Below are 10,136 nucleotides of genomic sequence, written 5' to 3' on the forward strand. Positions count from 1 at the left end.
AAGGCAACCATTATCGCCAGCTAAAGACATGTTTGATTAGTTTCTTGAATTCAGTAGCTTCCTCTTGACACTTCTGCCTCCCAGGGCTACACTGTCACTTTTCTTCCTCCTACTTATGTGGCCCTCTGCTATCCTCTGGTCATTCTTCCTGTGTGCTCCTCCGAGTATTAGACTGACCTCTCCCTGGATATCAGTCTGAGGACTCTGGCACTTCAAAATATTCAAAAGCAAACTTAACCATCTTGTTCCAGTAATGTTTAGCTCGTTACCTTGTACCTCCTTCTCTTATCTGGTCTTCCCTGGTGGCTCAGACAGTAAAGAATCTGCCTGCAATGCGGGAGACCTGGCTTCCATCCCTGGGTTGGGAAGATCCCCTGGAGGCGGGCATGCCAAACTACTCTAATATTCTTGCCTGGAGAATCCCCATGGACAGAGGAACCTGGTGGGCTACAGTCCTTGAGGTCACAAAGGGTAAGACATGACTGAGCGACTAAGCACAGCACAACAAATTTGGAGATCATTGGCGATGGCTTCCAAGTTTGTCTCCCTGCCCTCAGTCTTAACTTTATCCAATCCATGTACTACTTGGCCTCCAGGGTGAGCTCATAAAAATTTAAATTAGTAAATAGCTTTCCTTTCTACCTGGGATAAAGTCCAAAGTCAATAGCTTTCCTACCTCTGGTTTTGCATCTAAAAGTTATCACCAAACCCAAAGTCAGCAAAATTTTTTCCTGTGTTCTTTTCTAGGTGTTTTATAGTTTTATGTTTAATATTTAGTTCTGTAAATCCATTTTTAGTTAATTTTTTGGAAAATATAAGGTCTAGGTTTATTTCTTTCCATGTGATATCAAATTGTTTCAGCACCATTTTTAGAAAAGACTATCTTTTCTCCATTGCATTTCCTTTGCACCTTTGTCAAAGATTGGATCAATATAATTGACTATATTTATGTAAGTCTATTCTGGGATCTTTTAAGGGAAAGTTTTTACATCTACTGTCAAAATTCTACTCACAATACTTCACTTCTAGGCACTTCCAAGAAATCAGATGTTGTTTTTTTTTCCAGTATCCATAAATGATTTCACATCTGATTCTTCACATGCCTGCCTTAATCTGTTGGGACTGCTATAACAAAACACACAGACATATAAAAAAAACACACAAATTTATTTCTGGAGGCTGGAAGTCTGAGATCAGGGTGCCAGCATGGTCAAGTGAGGACCCCGTTCCTGGTTGAAGACTTCTCATTGTATCCTCACATAGTAGAAAGGGAAAGAGAGTTCTCTTGGGCCTCTTCTGTAAGGGCACTAATCCCATTCATGAGGGTTCCACCTCAGGACCTAATCACCTCCCAAAGGCCCCAGCTACTAATACCATCACATTTGGTATAGGACTTCAACATACGAATTTGGGGACGATAGAAGCATTCAAATCATAGCAAAGCCCAATCCCAAATCCTTTTCCATCTATTGTGGAGAATGGACTGTTTTGGTTATTAAATTTCCTAATCCAATTGTAATTGTCCGTCCATCTGTCATTTAAAATAACACAATCCTTTAGCCTTCTTTTACAGTGATGTTTACATCATGCCAGCTTTGGTATGGTTGTCATTCTCATGATCATTATCTGAACTCTTGGCAGATATTGTCAAAATAGTCATAGTGTCGAAATTAAACTAGTACTATCTCAACACAAAGCACAATAGTCAATCTACAGTCCAAGCCAAAGAAAACCACTAACACTGACACTCAAATACACTTAAGTTGTACACTTCAGGTGCATCACTTAGAATAATACACAAGTAGATAATCGATTATTACAAACTGCAAATCATGACTGTCAACATCAGCTTGCAAGAACAACAGCAGGAAAGCAACCCCAACTCTGGAAGACAGATCATCTATGCCATATCTATTTGATGCTAAAAATAGTGTAACTTTCAGCTATTTGGGCAGCTGCCACAAGGATTTATATTTTCCCCTCAACCTTCAGCAGTTATTGCCTAAAACTGGGACTATTTGTGTACTGGTTTCCAGAGATGCAGGACTTTCAGTGCTAACACAACAGTTCTGGGCAAATCAGAACAGTTGGTCATTCTCCTCAGTTCGATGTAGTTGAAGTTCTAAAACCAAACCTTCCCATCTATAGCAACATCAATTGTTTGGCCACTGTTTTCATAAACCATAGCAATGCCATTGACAGTGTTGATGTAATGAAGGGAAGACCTAGGAAGGTAGACTCCTCTTTTATAGTACTCAGCTTCTCTTCATGATGAAAGAGCACCCAACTCTGCTAAGGTGAATATAGTCACCAGGCAGCCTTTCCCAACCCAAAGCAAAGGCCTCCTCCTCTCACGTGTTGTACGTTGATTTGACATGATTTCAAACCCACTTGTCTATTACCTACATTATTTTAACCCACTTGTTTATGACAAAGACAAACAAACAAAAAATAAGTTGCTTTTAAATGTAAAGTTTCCACATTAAGAATGAAATCAACCGTGTCAGGGTGTCATCATCTCATCTGTGGGTTAAGGAGCACACAGAGATCAGCTGGATAGGGGCTGAGTTTAGTTCAGTTCAGTCACTCAGTCATGTCCAACTCATTGCGACCCCATGGCCTGGAACACACCAGGCTTCCCCGTCCATCACCAACTCCCGGCAAACTCATGTCCATTGAGTTGATGATGCCATCCAACCATCTCATCCTCTGTCGTCCCCTTCTCCTCCCGCCTTCAAACTTTCCCAGCATCACGGTCTTTTCAAATGAGTCAATTCTTCCCATCAGGTGGCCAAAGCACTGGAGTTTCAGCGTCGGCATCAATGAATATTGATGCTTCCAATGAATATTCAGGACTGATTGCCTTTAGGATGGACTGGTTAGATCTCCTTGCAGTCCAAGGGACTCTCAAGAGTCTTCTCCAACACCACAGTTCGAAGGCATCAACTCTTTGGCTCTCAGCTTTCTTTATAGTCCAACTCTCACATCCATACATGACTACTGGAAAAACCATAGCTTTGACTAGACAGACCTTTGTTGGCAAAGTAATGTCTCTGCTTTTTAATATGCTGTCTAGATTGGTCATAGCTTTTCTTCCAAGGCTCAAGCATCTTTTAATTTCATGGCTGCAGTCACCATCTGCAGTGATTTTGGAGCCCAAAAAAATAAAGTCTGACACTGTTACCATTATTTCCCCATCTATTTGCCATGAACTGATGGGGCCAGATGCCATGATCTTCGTTTGCTGAGTGTTAAGTTTTAAGCCAACTTTTCCAGTCTCCTCTTTCTTTTCCATCAAGAGGCTCTTCAGTTCTTCTTTACTTTCTGCCATAAGGGTGGTGTCATCTGCATATCTGAGGTTATTGATATTTCTCCTGGCAACCTTGATTCCAGCTCATGCTTCATCCAGCCTGGCATTTCACATGATGTACTCTGCATATAAGTTAAATAATCAGGGTGACAATATACAGCCTTGACATACTCCTTTCCCGATTTGAAACCAGTCTGTTATTCCATGTCCAGTGCTAACTGTTGCTTCTTGACCTTCATACAGATTTCTCAGGAAGCAGGTCGGGTAGTCTGGTATTCCCATCTCTTCAAGAATTTTCCATAGTTTGTTGTGATCCCCAGAGTCAAAGGCTTTGGTGTCGTCGATAAAGCAGAAGTAGATGTTTTTCTGGAACTCTTGTGCTTTTTCGGTGATCCAAAAGATGGCAATTTGATCTCTGGTTCCTCTGCCTTTTCTAAATCCAGCTTGAACATCTGGAAGTTCACAGTTCAAGTACTGTTGAAGCCTGGCTTGGAGAATTTTGAACATTACTTTGCTAGTGTGTGAGATGAGTGCAATTGTGCGGCAGTTTGAACGTTCTTCGGTATTGCCTTTCAGCAGAGGGGCTGAACTGAGGGGTTATTAGCATAAACACATGAAGAAGCAACTAAGATGAGAGGACATTTGTACTATAAATACCCAGATTGTGTCTGGAAAATCTGAAAGTTCTGATTTAGGCAAAGCTAACCTTTGCTGATCCAGTCCTCTGAAGACTGTCGACAAAAAATTAGCTAAAAACCAATAGAAAATTTTATCTAAGATGACTTGAGAACACAGTCTTTCATAAAACTCTAAGAACTGACTTGTTTCACCTGTGTGAAAGCACACTTGTTTCAAGTGTGTGAAAGTACAGTTGCACAATTTTCAGAACAAAGGGTTTTTTATTTTATTTTTTAATCAAAGTAACAAATTGACAGTTTACATATTCCAGATCTGCACATACAAGGGGAATAGTGGGTGATCGTGACCCCTTACAGGATTTTTTAAAAAAGGAATATTTTCTCCTAAGGAGTTACCTTGCTGGCACCACGAGGAAATTGGTCTTTTTGGTAAAGCAGGCATTCTTGTGTCTTCTAAGGAGATCTGGTTAATGTACAATGCAGTTGCCAACGCACATGAAAAGGAAGGAGCTAGTAGCAGAAAGAGGCAGGGAGAGAATTTTATGTTTGAATTGTTTTTTCTTCTCCTGGCTTAAAATAATTTTATTTCATCAAGACCTTGGGGTCTTGACTCCTGAGGTGGTAAAGGCCACTCTTAAATGGGGAAAGCCTGAAGTGCCCAGTCAAGATCATCTTGCCTCTAATACCCCCGCCCTCATTCTCTGCAACGTGCTATAGCAACTTGGGACTTTTCACTTTAGGTTCACAAGTAGCTGGGCCTCAGCTCTTAATTGGTTAAGCCCACTCTCTTGAGAACTAACCTCAGAGAAAAGGTATACCTCAACTGAATTTGGATTTCGTCATCCCACTTTGCCTGCAACAATAGTGTAATTAATCTTTCATTTGTTAGGAGTGTTTCTTTCTTTATTGGCTTATTAAGAGTTGTTATCCTATATGCCATTGTCTGGTGAAATTATAAATCCTGCGGTGAGCGCATGTTAATTAAACTACTGATTAAGACAGTATCAGTCTCTGAGTATAATTTGCCACCCCAAAAAACACCAGGATCTGAATGCACTTGTTACAACTAAATGACATTTCCCCAGGCAAGGCTTTGCTGCTGGAAACCACCAACAGGCAATCAAGTCCCACCCTTCCTGTTCACATGGTCCTAAAGCTTCTCTAGGGTACATCCTCTAGCTTCCTATTCAAACTGCAGGGGAGGGAACTGGAGGGAGGCCCACAGGCCTGCCTGACCTGGAAAAAGAAAATGCTGAGCTTACAGGAAACAAAGATCCCAACAATGAGTGTGAGCTCAGCGACTCTCCACAAGAGAATGCTGTGGGAGCAGCAGCAGGTTGGAAACTCCAGGGCTACCTGGTTTAGAGCTACCTGGTTATCATGTGACCTCAGGCACCCCTCCCTACATGCTGATTTGGTGGTTTAATCTGCAAATTGGGGATGAATATCAATGTACTGTTACTGAGGGGGTATAAAAATTACATGTGACTTCAGAGACTGATGAAAATAGGAAACAGGAAAAAAAAAAAAAGAAAATAGGAAACAGGAGAGAAAATAGAGAATAGATGAAAATATGCAAATATCTGGAACATAACTTGGGTTTATCTGTGTTTGGACTGGAGACAAATTTATATCCTCTTTTTAAATAGGGGACAGTCATCAGAAGGATAAAGAAGAGGAGATTTGTAAAGGAATTTGAGGAAACAGATGGTAGATCCCACCCCAAGTCTGGGAACCTCACAACTGTTCAAAAATATACAAAGGAGTCCTTTAACCTTTTCTGGACAAAAGTAGTTTACCTACAGTCATTTATTCTACCTCACCCCTGCTGATAACTCATTTCTTTGTTGAGTCTATGTTTGTGATCATAATATATAGGCAGAACCAACTATATTGGTCAAAATTGTAATTAAGATGACAAAGACTGACTGCATTTTAGTTTATAGTTAAACTATGACAATTTCCAGTATTTCAATTCATCCTGTAAGTATTTAAGTACTTTCTATGTAAGTACTTATACTAGACACAAAAGAAAATAACAGACTAATAGTGGTCACCCTCAAATATTGGAAACAAGTAATTGGAGTCAAGACAAAATCATAGGAAAAAACCCAACACATCCCTGTAAGGTACAGGTGGGTCAGGGTTAACTTGGGCACCACAGATGGCAGGCCCAGTAGGGGTGTCCTGAGGATCAGAACTCAGAGAGGGTTGAATGGATCATAGAATTTCAGAAGTGCTTGAGGATCAACACGACTTAGATAGTCCCAGAAGGAGGAGCAATCTTTTGTTTCAGATGTCAAAAATAAAGCCAGGTTTTAGTTAAAGCGGTGGACACAGGTTTTATTCAATAACAATAATAACAAAAGGGATGAGCTGAGCTCTCTCTTGATTTGTGCAGAGGTGACAGGGTGCTTTTAAAGAGAGAATGAGGGAGCAGGGAGGGGCAGTGGGTGGGAGTTCAAGTAGTTAGGGAAGTGAACTGGAGTTACAAAACGTGAGTAAGAGTGGATGAGTATCAGTGTGATTAGGCCAGCTGTGTCTGACCACTGCAATCTTAAAATTAGGAGTCTGTCTTTCCTGATGATTCCCCATCAGAGGAATGGCTTGAGAAACACAATTCTCAAATAAAACTAATTTTTGCCTAATTAAAACTAAAATTAAAACTCAAACTTTCCTTTGCTCAAATAAAACTCCTTTCTATTCCTATTATAGATTGCTGATTATTCCTGTTGACAAAGCATTACTAACAAAAGTAAGAAAACTGGTTTCGTGAGTCAGGAGTGAGGAGGGAACAGGCTAGCTTTTAGGCTGTTTTGACAGAGGTGTTGGAAAGACAGCAGGTGGTCTGAGTCTGGAGGCAGACAGCACTGGAGGTCGGGGGGGACACCCTGATGGTAAAGACGATGGTGGCTATGAACACAGGTTAACTCTGGAGGAGGGGGAGCTGAGCAAAGGCCTGGAGGAACAGTCAACTCAGGGGAAGAAGAGGGACAAGTCAAAACAAGAGGAACTATTTTAAAGGGCTGGTTCATCAGAAAGTTAAGATGGGGTAACAAAGTTCAAGGGAAACAGTTGGAAGGCAGGGCAGACAAGGCCTGTCATGGAGCTCAAGTGGGAAGACAGACCTGGAGCAAACAGTGAGAGCTGTGCTGGGAGCCAGGGGGGCTCTCAAGGTTGGGTGTGGGTGGGGCTGGGGAAGGCATCTTCCAGGAAAAGCAGTGGCACTGTACCTAGACCAGAGTAATGTTAACTAGAGAAAGCCAGTGGGTTTGAATTCAGAAATGTGCATATTTTTGTATCCATCTATTTGTTTCTTAAGCACTATTTTAGACCACCATTGTAATACATTAACAACATCCAATCTTGGAGAAACTGTATTTCTACATCCTACCTAGTAGACATGTGACACTCAGAAGTCCAAGGAGCCCTTGTTTTGTGGTGCAGATGTTTGTTCACACTCCCTCCCGCACACTGAAGACAACTTACCGGCAGGAAAAGTCATTTATGTGGCTTCACTTAGAACTGCATTTCTTCTGAAATTTCAAAGTCCAGTCCACTCTCTCTTCAACCACAACCTCTAAACATTCATCTGGAATCCTCTGCCCACACCCTACCTGCCCCCTAACACCCCTGGCCCATCCAGCCGTCTCCTGACCCTTCTTCTACCCACATCCCTGTCTCAGATGCAGGGTCACCTGGCACCTTTGCCCTCTTCTGCCTCGTTCCTGTCCTTCCACCCCAGCAACCCCAGACCTTGGGTCATTCCCATCTTCTCTAAACACCTTCTGGGCTGCTGGAGAAACATAACGGACCAGGCAGGGAGCACCACCACACGTGGCGACATCCAGCTGTGGGCAGAGAGCTCAGTGCAGTGTGACTGGCCTCCACTCATTCTAATCTAAATAATATGTTAAAGCAGCACTCTTTAAAAAATCAAAAACAACGCAAAAAATCCATGGTGAACAAGACATCAAAGTTTTAAAATAGAGGCAGGCTCCAACTCCACACTTACTTAGCACTGCCTCGCTCCCCTCACCCTAATCCCATTCTGCTGTAGGCAGCCCACTGGTGCTAAACATTGCTGACTGGAAAGTGATCTTGACTCTGAATTAATATATGCATAAAAGAAACAAAGTTTCACCAAGAAACATTTACATTTACTAATGCAATACATATTTTCACTAAAAAAATTTTTGTTTTGATGATAACCCACTAAATTCCATAAACCTTTGAGCAGAGAACTGCAATTTGAAAAAGCGACCACTAGAGGGATCCAAAGTATTCTCCTACTGTACTGTGATCATGGCCCAAACGAAAACAGACCCCAAGTTCCATAAAGGCACTAATGTAATCCAAAGGGAAGACAAGGGGACTGGAATCAAGAGATATTATATGACTGTCAGGAAAACACTAACTCATTTAATCATTCCACTGTGATGCCAGGTTCCTCCTTGTTGGGGAAATAAAGGACTCTAATGAAAGCTGCCCTTCTGAATGGCTGTATATCATCTCTATGGAAACACTCTCAAATTACTGGCCTCTTATTCTAGCCTGGAAAGTTTCATATGAATTAGAAAAAATAACTGTCGTTTTCATGAAAAAATCAATGTGATATTCAGAATATCTGGTGAATCATCAGTATTAAAGATTAAAGTGGCAGGTTTAAAAGCTATGAACTTAAAACGTTCCTCTTGGAAGCCACAGTAAAAATCAGTTTTACTACTTTCTACCTTCTACTTTTAGTGTTTCAAATTTCATGGTAGGACAATTCTTGGCTCTTGTCCGGGGATGGAAAAAGAAAGATAAAATTACCTGTAAATTATTAATACTACATAGATTCCTATATTCTAAGGTTTTTCCCCCATTAGCTTCTTCTGGTGATCTACTCCTCATTAAACAAATTTGCCCCTGCTAAAACCAGTACAGGAGCCAAATGAACATGTTACCAGAAGTCACAAATCACCCAAAACTTATTGGAAAGCTTGTAATTTCAATTCTGTAGATATTTCTCAGGAAACACATTGTAGCTAGTAATGCTGAGAAGCATATATGCTTACTGTTAATGGTATAAATGTTTCATTAATCTTGTTAATTATATAAATGTTTCCAATTCATGGTAATAGCTTATCCTATTTGCCTAAGAAGGAAGGGAACAATCTAAAGTATGAATTTATCACCCTCATTTTATGTGTGGAAAATCATGTGTTCTTTCAGTTGTTATATCACTTATCAATTCAAATTTGAGGGCTTCCAATTTGTTCATCTCCTCCATGGGCCAGGGGCAGCGGGGGAGGGTGGGGGTGGAAATACTGAACAGCTGTCTTCTCATGTTTTGTGACTGTGACATGAGCTTTGAAACTTTAGCTCACATCATGGGCAAAGATATTTGGGGTATCCCTCCACAAAGAATACATTTAGAGAATTAGTTCTTGATTCAGCCTTAGTCCAAAGACTTTAAATTTCAACTTAGCATGGAGGTGGGACCGAGCAGAAACTTGGGTTAGTCACCATTTCTCACTATTGGGCACTTGAGACCTGCCAACTACGTCCAGCCACAAAGTCCACACCTACATAAACCATTACTTTCTTCACAAGATACATACAGGGTAGGTTTCTATTCACTGACATGGAAAAATAAAGGCAGTGAAATGCCAAATGAACAAATAGGCAAAGACAAGCCCTGAGTCTTTACTAAGGGAACTGGTGGTATAAGGATTGTAGAGCATTATGGTACTTTAAGGAACTTAGGTCTTCATGCTTTGTCCATCACCATTGCTATAAAAGGGCCTGCTGTGTTTCACCTTCTGGAGATACAGTTTCTGTCACTTGTGGAGCTGTGCTGCAGAGTCAGAAACTGGCTGCTCTTTCGTCCTTGACTCATCAATTTCCCTAATGGCCTCTGGTCTTAGAGCCAGGAGCCTGGATTTGACTTCTCAGCCAGCACTTTAACCTCAATCAAATCACTTAACTAGTCCAAATCCTCATTTCAATGGTGTGTTGGCAAATATTTTAAAACTGGCTCTCAAGGGATGGAGGCGAAGGGGCTACTGACTTAGTCTTTGCTAACTTTCTTGGTGTAAATACTCCCACCGTGGCCAGTATCAAGTTGCCAAGGTGAAGTCACTTAATGGAAGAAATAAGTGCCATTGTTAGCAACCAGGGTCCTTGGTCTCTGTAATCAGTAT

The sequence above is a fragment of the Oryx dammah genome, unplaced genomic scaffold, assembly GCF_014754425.2.
Source record: "Oryx dammah isolate SB20612 unplaced genomic scaffold, SCBI_Odam_1.1 HiC_scaffold_2, whole genome shotgun sequence".
Classification (NCBI taxonomy): Eukaryota; Metazoa; Chordata; class Mammalia; order Artiodactyla; family Bovidae; genus Oryx; species Oryx dammah.